Raw genomic sequence first — 21,357 nt, 5'->3', positions numbered from 1 at the left:
ACAGCTCTCTGGTTTGTTTCTTTCTCTTTGCAGTTAATTTTGTATTGGTTTTAGACATAATCATTAATTTACTAGGCTTGGCTTTCTATGTTCTGTTCTATTTTTTCTAATTCTAGAACTTTTATCTCAGTCTTTTTCCCACTTAGAATCGGGAAATTTTAAAATTATGACTTGGATTAGGAGGCTTAAAGGGAAGGTCTAACTCATCTGAGAGAGCATATATAAACATATTTACTATATATAACTTTTAAAATCTTATATTAGGAGAAGAAATCTAATAATGGAACAGACCGCTCAAAATTTTCTTCCAACTATAAGATCTATTGTTAATAATTTTAATTAATCTGCTAAAACTAATCTAACAGCTATAGAGTAAATTATTCTGTGATTACTTTAGGTGTACCTCAAATGGCAATTTAGGAATTTAACATCACTATTTGAAGAGGAAGTCAATTATTTTTAAAGATTACTTCAAAACTAAACCTAGCAGTCTGTAAGAACTAACACATAGCACCCTGTTATAACCCAGTAGATATGTCCAGAAATAAACAGAACACCCTCCCGTGGTATTTTAATATGTATACCCCATAGCAATAGCTAAACTAATTATAAGAACAAAAACACCTAATTTTAAATTGTGTTAGGATATTAGAACATTTATTTCTACTGTAACTATTTCATTGGTTTGTGGAAAAATCATCAGATGAAAAATGTCTAAAAATTATCTGTAAATTTGAGAAAAATTTTATTTATAACTAATAAAAGATATAGGAACCCTTGAAAAAAAGGATATAATTATATAATGATAAGGAATAGCATTTAAGTGAATCAATCTGATATTTTCAAATGACAGTAATTTAATAATTTATTACCTTTTGTGATTTTCACTTAGCCTTTCCTTTGCAGAGATAAATCAATAAGAAAAAGATAACTATAAGAGCGTTTATCTCACAAATTTGCAAATGATATCTTTAATTCAGTGATTTGTTAAACTTCTACTTATCACTCTGACTCACTGTTAGAGTAGCAATAAGTACCCCCTTTTGAAAAAATGTCAACCTAAGGATCCAAACTGAATTCTTAAATTCAGAAAATTAGCTATTATATTTTGAAATGCACTACAGTTTTATCATATATTCATATTTCACCTAACAGCATTTAGAATTTAAGTATAACATTGTTATACACATTTGTTTACTAAACACACATATATAGAGATATTTATCTAACACAATGATCTAAAAAGACAAACTACACAATGGGAGAATATACTTGACAATATGTCTGATAAGGGGTTAATAACCAAAATTTATAAAGAACTTGTAAAACTCAATACCAGGAAGACAAACAATCCAATCAAAAAATGGGCAAAAGAAATGAATAGACACTTCTCCAAAGAGGACATACAGATGGCCAATAGGCATATGAAAAAATGCTCAACATCACTAATCGTTAAAGATATGTAAATTAAAACCACAATGAGATATCACCTCACACCAGTCAGAATGGCGCTCATCAACAAAACAACACAGAATAAGTGCTGGCGAAGATGTGGAGAAAAGGGAACCTTCCTGCACTGCAGGTGGGAATGCAGACTGGTGCAGCCACTGTGGACAACAGTATGGAGATTCCTCAGAAAATTGAAAATCAAACTGCCTTTTGACCCAGCTATACTACTTTTAGGAATATACCCCAGGAACACCATAGCACTGTTTGAAAAGAAGAAATGCACCTCCATGTTTATGGCAGCATTGTTCATAATATCAAAGATTTGTAAACACCCCTAGTGTCCGTCAGTGGACAAGTGGATTAAAAAGCTTTGATACATATATACTATGGAATACTACTCAGCCATAAGAAATGATGACATCGGATCTTTTACAACAACATGGATGAACTTTGATAACATTATACTGATCAAAATAAGTAAATCAGAAAAAACTAAGAACTATATGATTTCATATATAGGTGGGACATAAAAATGAGACTCAGAGACATGGACAAGAGTGTGGGGGTTTCGGGGTGGGGGGAGGAGAGGGAGGGGGCTAGGAGAGGGGAGGGGCACAAGGAAACCAGTTAGAAGGTGACGGAAGACATTTGGACTTTGGGTGATGGGAAATGCAGCATAATCAAATGTCAGAATAACCTAGAGATATTTTCTCTGAACATATGTACCCTGATTTATCAATGTCACCAATTAAAATTAATTAAAAATTTTACTTTCAAAAAAAACTTCCAAAAAACAAATTACATAATAAAATTTTATTTACTTAGATGAATCATTTTTTTATTTAACATTTTTTAATTTTAATATTTTGTCTGGCCTGTGAAAAAAGTTTTCTTTCTTATCTGTCCCAGGGGCAAAAACTGGTGGTCATGACTGGTCTAGAGCCTTTGGTAATTCAAGGATTTGTAAGGGTGGTGGGTGTAGCTCCCATTCCATAGCCCCTGGTGTCAGTCTGTACTGACTTATTTCACAGACTTCAGAAGAGTGTAGGCAGGAGTGGTGTGGTGGGTGTGGCCTCTGAGACCCAAAGATATGGTCTGCCTATAGTTTGGACAGTTTTTACTGATTCTTTTGTGAAGCAGAAGCACCAGTCACATTTTTGTGAGAATATGGTGAAAGCTCTGGCCTTAATGCAGAGACTTGAGTCCCTGATTCACCCCAGTCTTTTTAAGGTGGGGTAAGGGAGATTTCTAATGGTGGAACAGTTGCTTTCCCCCCAGGCTGATGTCACAAGGAGGGGACTGTTGCTCAAAAAAAAAGGATGACAACAATAGCACTGGAAAATGATTCAGTATAAGGGTTCTGGTGGCTGTGGCCCAGAGTCTCTCCCTGGGTCACCAACTTCACATTCTCCTCACAGAACTCCAGTCCTCTTAGTGCTTCCTCTTCTGGAGTCCCAGGCAAGTGGCTGTGAATGAGGTTTTCTGCACTGGCCATTTAAGACAGAGCCTGCATATCTGAGAGCTCTGTCTGTTTTTTGCAGACAGAATCCTTTGCTTTTTTCACTGCCACATGCTGTGTGGTCACCTCTTCTAGGCTCTGGGGCTCTACACTGGGGCTCTGGCCTGGGGCCTAGGACCCTCCCCTCTCAAGGCAAACCTCTCAACAGCGAGAGTACATTTGGTCACTCCTCCACTGCTCACTCCTGGGAGTAGGGTAGCCGTTTCCGTGTCTGCACCCTTCCTACCAGTCTTGGTGGGGCTTCTTCTGTGATCCTTGTTTATAGACTCCTCTTCATTTAGTCCAAAGTTGATTTTTTAGGATGAATGTTTTTAAATTTAGTTGTAACTCCCATTTGGTCCCGGGTGATAGCAGTTGAAATGTATTCTCACTCCTGCCATCTTGGTATCTCTGTTATTTATTTATTTATTTATTTATTTATTTATTTATATTTTTCTGAAGTTGGAAACAGGGAGGCAGACAGACTCCTGCATGCGCCCGACCGGGATACACCCGGCATGCCCATCAGGGGGCGATGCTCTGCCCATCTAGGGCGTTGCTCTGTTGCAACCAGAGCCATTCTAGTGCCTGAGGCAGAAGCCATAGAGCCATCCTCAGTGCCTGGGCCAACTTTGCTCCAATGGAGCCTTGGCTGCAGGAGGGAAAGAGAAAGACAGAGAGGAAGGAAAGGGGGAGGGATGGAAAAGCAGATGGATGCTTTTCCTGTGTGCCTTGGCCGGGAATCGAACCTGGGATTCCTGCACGCCAGGCTGACACTCTACCACTGAGCCAACTGACCAGGGCCAATGTTACTTATTTTTTATTAAATGTACTGGGATTCCATTAATTAGAGAATTATATAGGTTTTAAATGTACAATTCCATAATGCAACATCTGAATATTGTATTGTGTGTTCACCACTGAAAGTGAAATCTTTTATCACCATTTATTCCTGTTAGGTTTGGGTCCAGAGTTGTTAACCAATAGCTCAACTAGCCAGGCTGAACTTTAGGTGACCCATGGCCAAGGCAGTTCCCATGACTCTTCATCTAAGCAATACTTACTCATGTTTACCTCCTCCCGAATCTGAGACATCCTGAGTGTTCATCATTCCCCATCATTTACCTGAACATTATTTACTTAGTCAGCACCACTTACCTTCTTCATTGTTGAAAATGCCACAGAGAACAGAAGATTTCCCCCTGCAGCGAGATATACACTGAAACTCTGCCCTATTTATGATGACATTTTTCATCCTCCCACTGCTGATGCCACTAGAGCAGTAGTTATAAAAAGTGTGCTTCAGGTGCACTGGTGCACTCTAGAAGATTTCCAGGTGCATCCTATGGTATTCCAGAGAAATATGTGCCTGTTGGGGACCAAAAAACCAACAGGGTTTTTGGAGTTTAGATTTTTGGGGGACAGAGGTGTGGGGAATTGGCTGTAAGCTGACAGTCTGCCCAACCCCCCACCTCACTTGCCTGATTAGGTTGCAAAAGGCTGTTAAGCTGTGGTACCAGATTGTTTACACTACCCCTCATGTTTTCCAGAAAGACTGGAGGCAAGTTTCTTCTATCCTTTTTTTGGTGTAAAGTTCAGATGAGATGTATGGTGGAGGTTTTCTGCACTCAACACAAGAGTAAAAAGAGAGAAATTCTTCAATGTATTGATGAGGAAATGAGAGTTTGCTTTTCAAATATATGCCCAAACATTGAAGAAATCGCTAGGACACATCAAGCTCATGTTTCTCATAAACACAAGAATGAAAAAACTTAACACATTCATGCTGGGACCTGCCAAATTTACTAAATCTTACTAAGATTGTATCTATCTATATATCTATATCTATATTTATATTTATCTATCTATCTATCTATCTATCTATATAAAGATAGATTTTTTGTTATTTTTTTCTTTTTTTAACCCTCTTCTTTATGAATTCTAAAAAGGATAACTCAAGAAATGTAACATAAAAATGTTTTTTAATGTCAGAATAAATTTAATTTTGTCATATTTATTTTGTTTAATTACCATAGAAGCATACTTGGACATATATATATATATATTTAAATATTTGACTTAATTATTATAACATATTTCTCAGAAATTTGTATATAGTGTGCCTACAATTATTTGTAGGATTTTAATGCTCCCCAACTAGAAAAAGTTTGAGAACCACTGCCCTAGGGTATGAGCACATCTGTTCACAAATGCATAAATAAACTTATAAAATTCACCAGGCCTTGTGAATCCCTCCTTTGTCAACCTACACTCACCTCGTTACCCTTTTCTACTTCCTTTAGCCCTCCTTTTCCCTATATCCTCTGGTAATCACCATATTGTTTTCTGTGTTTATGTGGGTTTTTCTCTGTTTAATTTCTTTACTTTTTTTACCCAGATCCCCAAAACCCTTTCCTCTGACAACTAGAAAACTATTAGTCTATTCTCTGTATTCATGAGTCTGTTTCGATTTTATTTGTTTATTTTATTCATTAGATTCCAGATGTAAGTAAGATCACCTGGTACTTACTTTGAGATTTCAATTGAACCATGCAGGGAATCAATCAAGAAAGATTCAGAAACAGACATCTAAATTAGACATTAGATCCATAAACAGGTGGCAAAAGCTGAAAAGAGTTTGTCACATGATGGGGAAGAGAGGTCAAGTTCCCAAATAAGTCAGAATCTCTGTCAGAAAAAACTTTTAAAAAGGCATGCTTTGTTTATTACCATGAACCAGGTTCAAGAGAAGCAGACCATAATTTTATGAATAAGATAAACTAATAACATCACAGTTGGTTCAAGCTCATTTTCCATTTCTTCAACAATTATTTCTGATACAAGATCTTTGTGCCAAGCAGAGGTGGCTTCCTGAATCTCTGGGTTCCTGGGTGTTGCCCTCCATGGGAGCGGCAGGGCTGGGTGCATGGGGGGAGCAGACATTCTGATTTGAGCTGTGAGAGAAGAAAAGGATTATGATCTAAAAGATGAAAAAATCAGAGAGAAAAAGAAGAGTAGAGAAAGGTATAAGTGGATAAGTAGTTAAATAAAGAAAACAAGAAAAGTCTCATCTGTGCTGTTTAATCCATAAACCCACCACAACCACTGTAACCAGAGTAACTGCTACAGCCAAACAGATCAATATCTAAGAGATGGGGTATCCATCTGATTGGGGACAAAATAATGTCACTCTATGAGAGACTCTCTATCCTACTTCAGTTAATGCTTCTTATTTCACAAAGTTCAGACCTTCCAAGGGTTTCCTTCCATATTTTCTTATTTCAATTCTTCCTGAATGTATGTGTCTGATCTCATCCTCTTCTCTTTTTTTTACTAAATTATTTGCGCCTTCTTTTATGTATCTTTAGCACCTCTAATCCTCTCCCTCTCTTTCCTGAAATTAAATTGCTATGAATCTAAACCCTTCCTTATGATTTGTATTCTCCCACTTTTATCCTCCTGTGCATAGCAGTCCTATCCATTCTCCAGCTGCTCATTCATTAGCCTTGGAACTATAGGAAAACTATTATTTACCAGCAGGGTTCTCATTCTTTCTCATCCCAGAGGATGATTATATCATGGCTTCCCAGGATGCTGTGTTTTACTCGGCAGATCAGGCCAGAAGCCTGTCCAGCTGCCACGTCCAGGGTTACTCAAAGATACCACGTCCAGTCAGCATGGGGCAGGATTTCATCTTGCCGAATGCCCTGCTGCTCCTGTTGACCCCGCATCCAAATCACCACACAGGTTTCGGATGAAAGCCAGAGACGTGGCACACCAGCAGCAGATGACCAGGACCAGGACTGGAGCCTTTGGTCACCCAAGCCTGTGGCTTCACTGGAAAAAGATGAGAAGAAATGGGTTTAGAAGGGCATCCCAGTTTCAGTTTCATGGCTTGGGTACGTTAGCTGTTTGAGTAATCACTCTTTCTCTTGTTGTGGAAACAGTCGAGAAATCACACTTACCTTCTAGCTTCTTATTCTAAGCTTCAAAGGGATGACAAAGAGTAAAGCACTGAAATACAAGGGTTAAGCACTTAAACTATGAGGGGACAGGAGATTGCACTCACCCTGTCATTCCTGGTCTGATTTCCCTCCTTCCAGTAGGCCTGACAGAAACCGAGGGAGGATGTCACTGAGAAGGCCCTGCACAACTTCTTCTTCTCTTCTTTATTATATGCGGCTTAAGTGTCTGTTTGTTGCCGGTAGCTTATTGGTTGCTTGCGTAACTGTACTAGCCAATGGGGTGACGAGCAGCCAGCAGGGGAAGTAGAGGGTGGGGGTGGAGGGAGGCCGGCCTGCGACAGGGCCAGGGGAAGGGGGGGGCGCAGGAGATGAGGCAGGGTGCGCCCCTGCTGAGCGCAATAGGATACTGACTGCCATCCTGCAGCGATTTCCCTGTGTCATGGCTAGAACAACGGTCATTTCATATGACCGCCGGGCTTTCTAGTCTTTAATAACAGGGTAGTGATGATTAAGTATCTTACAGACATTCTGAGCCTGACTCTCTGCTCCTGGAGACGGCTTCCAGGAATTTCCTTGGAAACTCAGGAAATCTGATCCTTGATATGCTGCATTTAAAAAACTCTGTGGGCTTTTCCAGAATGCATTCCACAGCCATCAAATACCTGGATTTCAAAGGAATCTGAGGGTGGACAAGGAAGAGATAATTAATATGGGTCATATTGTAGGGAGTAAAAGTCAACTATATAGAAAATAAAAAAATTCAAGGGAAGAAACATTTTCTGTTTTAAGACATGGAAGAGTAAAGTTTGGTAAAAAAGGTGAAGAAAATCTGTGGGAAGAATATATTAAAATAATAAAGGAATGTTAAAATAATTAATCTGAAGAGGCCTGATGGAAAACTGTTAGAAAGTTAGCAGACCCGCAGGAAGACCTTACTTGGGAGTTGTTAGGTCCTGGTTAGGTCATGTGAACACTCAGAAGAGGGAAAAGGAAAGGGCAGATCTTGGTTGTGAAAGGCTGAGCCTCAGGCCAAGGATGAGGGGAAAAATCAAAAGGCAACAAATATTACAAGAAGCCAGAACATGAGGGTATATTCCAGCGTGTGCAGGGATATGTACATGTAGGTCCTTCTTTGTATTTGGGGTGAGGGTATATTGCAAATAGTGGTAAAAGATGAAACTAAATAAACAAATAAATAAAAAAGAGTGAGCCAGGGAGACAGGACACAAGGTCAGGAATGTTGAATAATGGTCAGAGCCCAAACAATATCATCTTTGGTGGGAGCTTTCAGACAAACATTAGCTTGGAAAAGCAAACACACAATCAAATTGAAATTGACTGCAAAATGCCTTCACTTCCTGGGGGAAGTTATGCATGTACAACTGCAATACCACCTGGATGTTCTTCAACTCCTCCTTGATGAAATTACCCTGGAGCCAGGGCCTCAGATAGAGGATGGTGCTTGACACACTGTCTCAGCAATGAGTCTGCAGCTCCCCAGCCAGCCTGAGCCCTCCGTGTGCTACCAGCTCTGGTTGGTAAAGGAGAAAATCTGAAGCATTTGAAAGGAGGGGGGCTCTTCTGTTGCTGGATGATGGAGTGGTACAACTGGGGTAGCTGAAAACAGAGAAGTGATAATTTAAAAGTTTTTAAAGGAGGGGAGCAGAGGGTCCTGTGTAGGAAAAGAAAAATTGGAATAATTACAAAGTGAGCATTTAGTCCGATGACTCCTTTCTCTAGATCCTGTTTCTTACCCTAAAATCAGAAATATAAACTTAGACAGGGTCAAGGATGGTGCCTGGCAGTAGCCTGGCATGAAAATTCCAAGGATGCCCCGTCGGAGCATACGCCCTGTTTCAGATCCTCTCTAGTACTTCCTTCTACCCTGCGTTGCCCAGCCACAGGTAACTTTGCACCTGCATTCTTTTTACCTCCTGTGCTTGGCCCATGGCAGATAATTCCCTTGAAGAGCAGGGGCAGAAGCAGCAGCATTAGAGCTGTGGTAGGTAAAGATACCTCAGCAGGACAAGTGCCCACAGACTCAGAGATCAGCTTCCCCTCCAAACCCTTTTGAACTCTTCTGTCACTTACTTTGTCACACAAGCAAACCAACCTCTCCCTCTGCTCACTTCCCTGTCAGAGAAACCCGACTGCCTCCCTCAGCCACAAGCCTCACAGGGTCTCTCATTTCCCCTCCCTGTATTCCATTATCTGATTCCTAAATTTTCTTTGCTCTTATCTGTTTCCTAATCTCCTCCTTTGCATCAATATGTATAAAAGGAGCACTGACTATTAACATTATCTGTAGTCGGTGGTCTGACTGGAAAATGTACTACTTCTTGGCCTTGGAAACTCAAGCCCAGACATGGATTCTCAATTCCTCTTCCATAAAAGAATTTATAGAGGTTCTCAGTAGTGCCCCATGGCCTTTGCATCAGTGTCCCCACTCCTGATCTCTCTGTGATCTTCTCCTCTGATCAGCTTCCCAGCCTCATTTCTCCCTCTTTTTGGTCTTCTCTGTATTTCTCTACTTATCCATTATTTTTTCTCAGGAGTTTACTGTCACTCTTCTCATTGCTTTACCTGTTCTCCCTGTCCCCTCAGACTACCATCTGTCTTTATATCCTTCTCTTCTCAAAATCACTTTCAGAAGACAAATGGCACTGAATGTTGCTGTATAACCCACAGTGAAAAAGGAGCAGAGCAGCAATACAGATTTTCAGATAATCTAAGAAAAATACCTTTTTTTAAGTTTCTCCAGTCAGACCAACTCGCACAGTTAAGGATCTGTGAATATGCTTGAGTTGGAAGTGGTGAGCTGATAATGTGATAGATGTTCATTCATGTTGTGTGAGTGGGTCTATAGGGGATGCACAGGGGCTTGGGCTCCCACTCTACCCTGAACGAGTTGAGTGTGTCTCCAGGTCCCCTGAGTGTGAGGAGAAGTTTTCCCTTCACAATTTATATACTGGGAACACTGGTGTCTCCTTGGTATGTCTAATTAGAGAAGAGTTTTATTGGAGGCAGAGAAGTGACTCCAGGGACTGGATTATTCACAGGGCAATTAATTACTACGTCGAGTTTTTACAGGGAGTCTTCAGGTTTTAATGGTCTCAACATACAATGTTTCAAATTAACAATGATCACTCTCATAAAAGCTTCAAAAAATTGAGTCGTGACTGTTTTGGTTTACACTGTTAGCATCATACTTACAGACTATGTGGGCAAACTAATTTGGTTGCTTGCAGTGGAAGAATACGCAGTAACACAGTGTATGAGTGAGGGACTTGGCATCCCCCCATACGCTTATCTATGCCAGTGTGGCCTGTTAAAAGCGCAAGTGTTCTGTCTGTATTAGGCTAGTGTGTGTTTTGACTTTCATTAAAATTCAGATAGTGTCACTGTTGTAGGAAGGGAACTGTGTCATTATAACCCGAGGACCCTGTACTTTTGTTTTTCATTGATGTTTTCTGTGGCAGCCTGCAGGCAGTTTATGCACTACCCCTTTAGTTTTTATAGACACGTTCAACTAACACTTAGAGCCCATCTGGTGCCAAAATATATGTCAGACGCTAAGATTTCAGAATAAAGTCCTTAAGACAAAACAAAACAAAACAAAAAAATCCTCCAATCTAGAACCCTATATTTATACAAATATTGATCGACTTATGACCTATGGAACTTACGACCATTCGACTTTATGACCACAATCGCTAGCCACGACTGCTCCATGTCTGGCAGCACAAGTGTTTTCCAGCTGGGTATATGACAGTGCGGACCAGCTTCTGGCAGCACTACCATCTCTGCATGCACCATATCAACTGTTATCCTAGACTCGGTACAGCAATTTGTGTTTTGTGTCTTGGATATTTTTAATCAAACCCCTCCCAAGATGTCTACCAAGAGGAAATTTTCTTTGCAAATATTAAACCAGTTGTACTGGTAATGCAGTGTTTTACCTAAACCTGACAAATAAAAATAAGAAACAAAATGGTGTAGAGATGATAAAAATGGCATAAAATGAATAAATAAAATTATGATATATAACAATAATGAAAGAAAATTATGATAAAATATGACTTAAATATTTTTATAACATCATATCACAGACTGTACATATGGCCTACTCAATATACGACCAAATTGTGTTATGATCAGTTTGTCAGAACCAATTGTGGTCATAAGTCAAGCACTAGCTCTAAGATATAGGAATCACAGAATCATGCTCAGAGTTGAGAAAAATTTTGCACTCAGTCTTATCCATTGTTTTTGACTGTAAGACACTGGCTTCAGACACCTCACGTTCAGTGCTCTGGGGAAATATCTTAGAATTCTAAGGTAATGAGATAATCTTAAAATTTTTTGTTCAGGCTAATTATTATTTTCTTAGGAGGCCAAAATAAATCTATATTAGAAAACTCAAAAACTGAAAGAGTATGCCAAATAACTCCCTTATAAAACTAATAGTCTGTGTAAAACCAAAAATTAACTTGAATAATACAAAAATACTAAAATTTATTTTTATAAGGAAATGGACTACATCAAACTGAAAAGTTTCTTCACAGCAAAAACAACCATCAATAAAACAAAAATGCAACCAACAAATAAATTGAAGATATTTGCAAACAATATCTCTGATGAGGGGGTAATATCCAAATCTGCAAAAACTAATACAACTCAACAACACAACAAGAAACAAAAAGGTCCAAATTTTAAAATGGGTAGAAAATCTGTAAAAAGACTTTTCTGAAAAAGACATAGCAATGGCCAACAGTAGATGTAAAGATGCTCAACTTCACTAGCTACAAGAAAAATGCAAATCAAAACCACAGAGTCACCACTTCCCACCTGTTAGTATGGCTGTTGTCAACAAGGTAAGAAATAAGAAATAACAAGTGCCGGAGAGGATGCAGAGAAACAAAAAACATCATCCGCTGCTGGTAAAAATGTGAATTGGTACAGTCACTATGGAACCAGTATGGAGTTTCTTCAAAAAATAATATGTTTGGTAGAAAGTAGAAAGCCAGAAACAAACAAAAAAACAAACTAACAAACATAGTCACAGACAGAGTAGGGTGGTTATTGGAGGGTAAGGGAAGTAAGGAGAGGTTGAGAGGATAAAGGGAATGGAATATAGAGCGATGGATACAGAGTAGACTTTAGGTCATGAGCACACAGTGCAATATACTAATGATTTATTATCAAATTGATCACTTGAAACTGTTATAATGTTATTAACCCATGTCACCTCAATAAATGTAATTTTAAAAATTTACTTTAAAAAAAGATAGTTAACTTTAAAAAATTGTTTATATGTACTTGTAAGTACTTGTAAATTTTAATGCTTTTGATTAATATTTCAGAAAAAAAGTTAATAATCAAAGAATTAAATTCCAAATTACTGTACTTTTTGGAGATGCAGATAAAAACAGGAGATAAATAAGTTGTATATCAAATTATATCTTATTGACTGCAAGTGAACAATATAAATTTGTCAGAAAAATCCATTAAATTATGATTTTTATAGATGACTTGATTTAGTCACAGTGGCAGAGAGCACCAGCCAATTCTTTATCTCCAAAATGCTCCAAATGTTTCAAAATATTTATTTTAAAAGGATGACTACTTTCATTACCATTCAAAAACAATGAAAGGATTCTACTATGAAGAGAAACCTTGAGGAAGTCCTTCAAAAAGACAAAAATGCCTCACAATGCACAGCCCAAAAATCATGAAAAGAAAAATAATGCAAAGCCCTGGCCGGATCTCAGTTACTTAGAGTTTTGTCACAAAACACAGAGGTTGCCAGTTTGATCCCCGGTCAGGGCACATACAGGAACAGATCAGTGTTCCTGTCTTTTTCTTGTTCTCTCCCTTCTTTTCTCTAAAATAAATAAAATAAATATTTAAAATAATTACAAACATAAGGGGATGTTTGCAAATACTATAAAAGTAAATGAAGCATACAAAGTATGATAATTAGATTATTCATTTATTTTTAAAATTATATTAAATTTATTAGGACAACATTGGTTAATAACATTATATAAGTTTCAAGTGTATAGTTTTATAATACTTTCTCTATATTTTGAATGTGTTCACCACCCCAAATTAAGTCTCCTTACATGAGCATGTACTCGACAATCTTTTTCTGTTTTTACCTTACCCTACCTCTTTCCCCTCTGGTAACCACCATGCTGTTTGCTGTCTGTGTCTGTAAGTTTTTGTTTTCTTTGTTCATTTATTGCTTTTAGATTTATATCCCACATATGCCTGAAGTCCTACAGTTTTTTAACTTTTTTCATCTGATTTCTTTCACTTTATTCAATATTTTCAAGATCCATTCAAGTTGTTGCAAATAAATATATTTCATTTTTTTCCTCATGAATGTGTAGTATTTCATTATATTTATGTACCAAATCCTCTTGATTCAATCATCTATTGAGGGACACTCCCGTTGTTTCATGTTCTGGCCACAGTGAGTAAATGCTGCAATGAACATAGGAGTACATATATCTTAGGAATAAAAGCTTTCAAATTTTCATGTAGATAACAACTGAGAGATTTCTGGGTTATATGGTAACTGTATTTTTAATTTTTTGAGGAGCCTCTATATTGTTTTTCTTACTGGTATGGATGGAAAAGGGGCCACATTATGAACCTGACAAGCTCAGAGGAAGCCTGCATAGTGGCCTTGCAGACTAAGAGGCCTAAACTAAGCATAAAGGTTGGTCAAAATAAAAATAAAAACTTTATAACTAGAAGCAGTTTATGGGGGTTAATCATGTCTCAGGGGAGCTATTTTTCTCTAAAAGAGATCAATGCTGACCTTAATCTAGCCTGTCTCTGTCTTTTACATCTCCAATAATGTACCTGATAAAATGTCTTTAAAAATGTAATTGTAATCTTGTTTTTCTTCCCCCTCAGGACAGGCATCTCACCAGAGCAGGAACCAATGAACCCCCTCATTGTTATTGTTATCATGTGAGTCATTAACTGTTAATTGACTTGTTTCTGCTTATGTATAAGAAATTTCAGCATATACATTTTTCTTTTTATTCAATCTCACAGATTTCGTGCTTTGTCCTCTCTGCTGTGTCTGACCTCCCTAATCTATCACCAGTCAATTTCATATAACCCCCTTATACCTTACCCTTTGATTCTGATGTGTAAAGCAAGTGAAACCACCATTTCCCAAAGCACTTTCTCAATATGTTTAGACTTTGCTTCCTGGTGGTTGACAACAGTTTGGCTCAAACAAACTCATTAAAATCTTACAAGTTTGGAAGTTTCTTTTACATTGACAGTGGTTATAACAATATATATTTCTATCAGTGGTGTATAAGGGTTTCTTTTTATCCATCACCTCTTCTACACTTATTATTATTTGTCTTCTTAATTATAGCTGAAAAATTACTTAATAACACTGTTTTAAGTGAGTTTCAAGCTGTAAGGACAGTTGGTCATATGATAGTGTAAAGCCAGAAGCCATGGCTACCAACACAGCAGCCCAGCTCATGCAGGTTCGCATTGGATTCAGACAGTCAGTAAAGAAACAACGGAGCCAAAAACTGATGGGCCATAGTCTTTAATCCTAGCTTGCACCCGGCGGGCAAGCAAAAAACACACACTGGGCTCCAAAACTGGGCTTGGTTTTGGAATTAAGCCTTGCCCACCCTTTTTGATGTGGGGTGGTACAATCCCATCATGCCCCAGATAAGTGACTTTGTATTAGAGACTTCCCTATTTTGTATATTGGATTAAAGATTTGGATTTCTACACTATAAAATAGGGGCAGAACGGGAGCTTGCGCTCTTGGTTCCTGAGATTAGCATGAGAGAGCAGAGAGAGCAGAGAAAGGCTACGTGGAGGAGGCCAGGAGAAGCAGCCAAGATGGTGGAGTGCTGAGTGAGAAGCCAGTTTGTGCAGAGAGAAGGAGATGGGGAACAGAGGTGAATAAGTCTGGTGAGCTACACTGAATGTGAGTGGGTTTTGGAGCCCAGTGTGTGTTTTTACTTGCTCACCGGGTGCAAGCTAGGATTAAAGATAATGGCCCAACAGTTTTTGGCTCCTTTGTTTCTTTACCGACTGTCCGAATCCCATGCGAACCTGCATGAGCCAGGCGGCTGTGATAGTGGCCGTGGTTTCTGGCTTTACAGGGTACCAGGGTGTATTCTGAGTAGCAGCCCTGTAGTTCTACAGAGAGTTCTAATACATATGACATATTTTTAAAATTTTATCTGAAAAAATAAAAGCATAACATTCTACATATTTTTTTATAAAGTAATAATAGGACTATATACCTTACACACAGCCAGGCATACTAGAAAACAGGAAATTTATCACAATTTACATGAGAGAAGTAAATATTGAAGCTTAGGGACTAATCAAAAAAGAAAGAAAAAGAAACAAAAAACAAGAGAAGGCCCTTGTTGGTCAAATAAGTTCGTAAATAGGATATATTCAATATATGTTTGCTCACTTATAGTTTGTATTGGATGTGGGAGACAGGCTGTAAGCTGGCAAAGTCATTATAGCCTAAGGCTTAGTTTTAAGACTAAGATCTTTTCAAAACTAAGTTTTCCCACAATCCTTGACTCTTGCATGATGTGGGGTGGTGCACTCTCGTGAGTAATCCCATTATGCCTCTGACTTTGTATCAGAGACTTCCTTGTTTGTATATTGGATTAAAAGTTTTGATTTCTACACTTTAAAGTGGGGCAGAGGAGCCCATGCTGGAGGAGAGCAGGTAAAACTCACTATTGATGTCATCTTACAATAAATTCACAGGTCTTAATTATTTTTCTGCTAGTGGGTAAATTAATGATATATCTCACAACCTTTTAGATACTCTGAGTGGATCAAATATGATTGTATTTTTAAGTACGATGAAATAGATTCTTCAGCTGATAACCTGAGCTTTGGTCTTCTGGGTACTTATTTCAAATGGGAAAGGAGGCATGATGAAATCTCACTGAATGTTCTGACACAAACAGCTTTAGCTCTGCATAAGACATAGTTTTACACCTATTTCATAACAACTTATTCATAATGGCCAAAAGGTGGAATCAACCTAAATGCCTATTGCCAGGTGAATGGATAAACAAAATATGTTATATAAACATGTGAAGCCAGTATCCAAAGCCACCATCACAGCTACCCGGCCCATGCAGGTTTGCATTGGATTTGGACAGTCGGTAAAGAAACAACAGAACCACGAACTGGTGGGCCATCATCTTTAATCGTAGTTTTCACCTGGCGGGCAAGTAAAAACACACACTGGGTTCCAAAACCCACTCATTCAGTGCTCACAAAGCTACTGACTTATTTGAGTTTCCTAGAATCAAAGGTTTCTAGCTCACCAGTCTTATTCACCTCTGTTCCCCATCTCCTTCCTTTTCCCTGCAAAAACTCTGCACAAACTGAATTCTCACTGAGCACTCCATCATCTTGGCTGCTTCCCCTGGCCTCCTCCATGTGGCCTTTCTCTGCTCTCCTCTCTAATGCTAATCTCAGGAACCAAGAGAGCAAGCTCCTGGTCTTCCCCGTTTTATAGTGCAGAAATTAAAATATTTAATCCAATATACAAAATAGGGAAGTCTCTAATACAAAGTCACTTATCTGAGGCATGATGGGATTGCACCACCCCACATCAAAAAGGGTGGGAAAGGCTTAGTCCTAAAACCAAGCTTCAGGCTACAAGGATCCTGCCTGCCCATAGCCTGCCCCCAGCACACATTAATATCACCTGGGCGACGGGCTTCCATGTTGGCAGCACCATCTTTAACAAAGTGAGCATAATATATTCTATCTGCCCAACGAAACACAATAAAATATTATTCAGCCATCCTTAAAAAGAAAATAATTTCTGACATGTTACAACATAGCTGAACCCTGAGAACATTATGCTAATTAAAATTATCAGTCATAAAAAGATAAACACTGAGGAATTCACTAATATGAGGTATGTAGAGTAGTTAAATTTATATACAACAAAAGTTAGATGTTGGTTGTCTGGGCCTAGATGAATAGGAAATGATAGGATGTTGTTTAATGGTGTAAACAGTTTTAGTTTTCCAGATGAAAAGAATACTAAAGATTAATTATACCAAATTAAAAGTCTAATTAATACTATTAAATATGCATTTAAAAGGGACTAAGATAATAACTTCAATGTCATGTGTACTTTATCACATTTAAAACACAGATTTATATAAAATAGGTAGGAAGTGGGAGAAAGTGCAGAGGCAGGGACACAGGAGCAGATGGACAGCTGTCAGAGGGACAGGGGAAGAGGGGACTGGATCAAAGAAGGTGAAAGGATTAGCCCAAAACATAAACAGATAAGACATAGATACAGACAACAGAGTGGCAGTAGGCAGAGGGAAAGGGGAGTGATGTAGAGGGAGGGCGACAAAGGGCAGAAAAGGTGGGCAGAAAGGGATGGTAGGGGTGAGGTGGAGAATGATGCAGAGTGTAGATGGTGGTATATTGAGTTGTATACTTGAAACCTGTATGGTTGTGTTACACAATAAATTAAAAATAAATTTAAAAAAAGAAAGATTGAGGCTAAAAGAATGTAAACAGAGAAAAATTGTATAAAAGATTGGAAGGTAGACAGAAAACAAAGATTTTTAAAAACTTACAGGCACCTCAAATACCATAATGCAATACATATAAAAAAATAAAGGCGGACACTATTATTGCTAAAATTATCACCATTGTGGCAGTAGAATGTCCTGGAAATTGGGAGAAAACACACAGGTGTCACTGGGAGACTCATTCCTGAGTCTCCTGCCCTTACTTTTCTCACCTGAGTGTCAGCTCCATCACTCACTAGCTTTGATGTAAAGACAAACCCAACTTTCCCTCTCAGATTCTTAAAACAATAATCCTTCTTTATCTTCAATTATTTCTTCTTGTGCCACTTCAACCAATTAACAGGTTTGTGACTCTTACCTCCTTTATACCTAGGTGAGTGATTTTCAACCTTTTTCATCTCATGGCACACATAAAGTAATTAGTAAAATACTGTGGCACACCAAAAAATATGTATTTGTGGATATGAAAAAAATAGATATTATTTTAATTAATTCACTCTGGATGGCTATTATTGTGTAGGCTGTTGTCATTTTTAAAAATTTTACAATCTAAGGGAAAAGAGGTCACTGCCCCTGACTAAATAGCAAAGTGTTTTAAAAATTCTTACTGCACACCAGTGAAAATTGCTGCCTTAGTTCATCTCGCTCTTTCTCTCTCTTGTTTTTCCTCCTTTTTTCCTTTTCACCCTTCCTCCCTCCTTGTTTCTCTGTCACACACACTAAGTCATACCATTTGCTCGCCCCTCCCTCCATGTTTGTGGACCATCTCCTCCCATTTCCGGCCAGGTCCAGTTCTTTCTCACCCCAGTGGAGGACGATGTCCTGGCCTCCCAGGCTGCTGTGCTTTACTCGGCAGTTCAGGTTAGCCTCCTCCCCAGCCACAATGTCCAGGGTTACTCGGAGATACCACGTCTTGTCAGCATTGGGCAGGATGTCACTTTGACGAGTTCCTGTATGCTCCTGCTCACCCCTCATCCACATCACCCATACAGGTTTGGGGTAAAATCCTGAGACATGGCACACCAGCAGCAGATGACCAGGCAGAGGAGGGGGGCCACTGGAAAGCCAGGCCTCGGGCTTCACTGGGGCAGAAAGGAGCAGGACAGTGTCACATTATGACTCTAATCTAGACCATAGGGGCTCAGAAACCCACTAGTTTGAACAGTGACCCTTCCCACTCGTGTGAAAACAAAAAATTTATTGTTTAAGCCACTCCTCTTTTAGGTGCCCTACAGTTTTGAACTCAAAGAGATGGTATAAATCGAAAGAGAAAAGTATTGGAGAGAGAACAGGACTAACCTTATCTCTGCAGTTCCGCCTTCCCTGCAGGGAGAATGCCCAAGGGTTATCAAGGCAGACTTTTGACAGAAGATTCTCTATCATACTAGAGATAACTGGTATAGAGAGGGAAGTGTGCAGTTCCTCTGTGCTCTGCGGCCGCCCTCCGTGGCTGCACACAGGAATCATTCTGGAAGCTCAGGACCTCCACTCCTCCCAAAGCTCCCCTCAGGAAGATTACTGTGGTCTCCCAGAATGCAGCTCACAGCTGCCTATATCCTGGATTTCAAAGGGATCTAGATAGAGGAAAAACAGAGAAAAAGATATTTAAAAGGAAACAGGAAGGACAGGGATGGAGAAGCAATCTAAGGTGTTGGATTTGAGTGGGGAGAAATGTTTCAGAAGTGAATTGAAGCCAAAAGCCAATTTAACAGCACCATGTGCCACACAATGGCTTTGCAGTTAACAACAAACTACATACAAGAAGGTAGTCCCATAAGATTATAGTAAAGCTGAAAATTTCTTACTTGCCTAGTGTTGGGCAGATAAAATGTATTATGCTCACTTTGTTAAAGAGGCCGTTGCCCAGGTGATATTAATGTGTGTTGAGAATCCTTGTAGCCTGGGGCTTGGTTTTGGGATTAAGCCTTTCCCAGCCTTTTTTGATGTGGGGTGGTACAATCCAATCATGCCTCAGAGAAGTGACTTTGTATTAGAGACTTCCCTATTTTGTATATTGGATTAAGAGTTTGGATTTCTACACTATAAAATAGGGAAGGAGCGGGAGCTTGGGCTCTTGGTTCCTGAGATTATCATTAGAAGAGAGAGCAGAGGAGAGCAGAGAAAGGCCACGTGGAGGAGGCTAGGAGAAGCAGCCAAGATGGTGGAGTGCTGAGTGAGATGCCAGTTTGTGTAGAGTTTGTATTTGGGATAAGGAAGGAGATGGGGAACAGAGGTGAATAAGTCTGGTGAGCTAGAAACCTTTGATTCTAGGAAACTCGGATAAGTCAGTGGCTTTGTGAGCACTGAATGTGACTGGGTTTTGGAGCCCAGTGTGTATTTTTACTTGCCTGCCGGGTGCAAGCTAGAATTAAAGACTATGGCCCATCAGTTTTTGGCTCCGCTGTTTCTTTACCGACTGTCTGAATCCAATGCGAACCTGCATGGGCCAGGCGGCTGCTGCGATAGTGGCTCTGGCCACTGGCTTTACACCTAGTGACTTTGTTTGTCATAATAACAGCATTGCTCATGTGTTTGTGGTGATGATGGGGTCAAATCTCCATTGTGTTGCCGGTTGTAAAGAAGAGTAACAATGTAATGCGTACAGTACATGATACATGAGAATGGTAGTAAATGATGCTACTAGTGTATGTGTTTATTATACTTTTAATTGCTATTTTAGAATGTACATTTTCTACTTACAAGAAAGAAGTTTATGAAACACAGTATGCCATGTCAGATCAGCAATAATTTTATCTCTTTCATATTTACTGCATCACTTGATTGGATAATTTTCTTTTTTGCTTGATTTAATGTTCTATATATCTTTTACAGTAATGTACTATACTGGATTTTAGTTTCTTAGCAATAAAATATACCACAGAGAATAGTGTGTGGTAGCAACCCTATCTAGGTTTGTTTAAGTGCACTCTATGATAGTTACACAACAATAAAATTGTCTAGCAATGTACTTTTTAGAACATGTCCTCAATATAAAGTAGTATATGGCTGTTTTCAGAGATTTTTCTTTTTAAAATATTCATTGATTGATTTCAGAAAGAGAGAGAGGAAGACATCATTTTGTTTTTTACTCATTGATGCACCCATTGGCTGAGTCTTCTATATGACCTGACGGAGAGCAAACCTGCAACTTTAGCATATCAGGATGATGCTCTAAAACAGTGGTCCCCAACTCCCAGGTCGCAGACCGGAACCGGTCTGTGGGCCATTTGGTACTGATCTGCAAAGAAAGAATAAATAACTTACATTATTTCCATTTTATTTATATATAAGTCTGAATGATGTTTTATTTTTAAAAAATAACCAGATTCCCTCTGTTAAATCCATCTAAGACTCCCTCTTGACGCTTGTCTCAGTCACGTGATACATTTATCCATCCCACCCTAAAAGCCGGTCCATGAAAATATTTTCTGACATTAAACCGGTCCGTGGCCCAAAAAAGGTTGAGGACCACTGCTCTAAAGAACTAAACTACCCAGTCAGGGCTATTCAGAGATTTTTCAGCAAGAAGAGAACAGGGAAGGTATAGATGTCATAAATGGTGGGGAAGAGCTGTTGTGGTAAAGAACAGTGGGTGAGAAGAAAGAAGGGGGTAATGTGAGGAGCAGGGTGGTGAAGTCAGGAGGAAGTACACATTCCAGGATGAATGGGAGAATTACATTGAGAGGAGGAGCAGGCAAGAGATGCTTGAGGAGATGGATTGGAAACAGAAGAAGTCACACTTTAGTTCACTCAGGGACAGGGTGGGGAAAGTGGTGGCTTAGGGCTTGGAGTTTAAGAGTGAAAGAGTTAGACACAAACAAAGGGGAATCTTCATCAGATAAGA

The 21,357-nt window shown here is 39.0% G+C and overlaps 2 pseudogenes; both read right to left on the bottom strand.

The window, feature by feature from the left end:
* Nucleotides 1–5,736: 5,736 nt before the first annotated feature.
* The window catches only part of LOC136397868 (T-cell surface glycoprotein CD1b-like), a 40,816-nt pseudogene continuing 25,195 nt past the window's right edge, over nt 5,737–21,357 (bottom strand).
* On the bottom strand, nt 6,493–8,904 carry LOC136397389 (T-cell surface glycoprotein CD1e, membrane-associated-like; annotated as a pseudogene).

The sequence above is a fragment of the Saccopteryx leptura genome, chromosome 3, assembly GCF_036850995.1.
Source record: "Saccopteryx leptura isolate mSacLep1 chromosome 3, mSacLep1_pri_phased_curated, whole genome shotgun sequence".
NCBI classification, from domain to species: Eukaryota; Metazoa; Chordata; class Mammalia; order Chiroptera; family Emballonuridae; genus Saccopteryx; species Saccopteryx leptura.
This window is presented reverse-complemented; position numbering and strand designations above follow the sequence as displayed.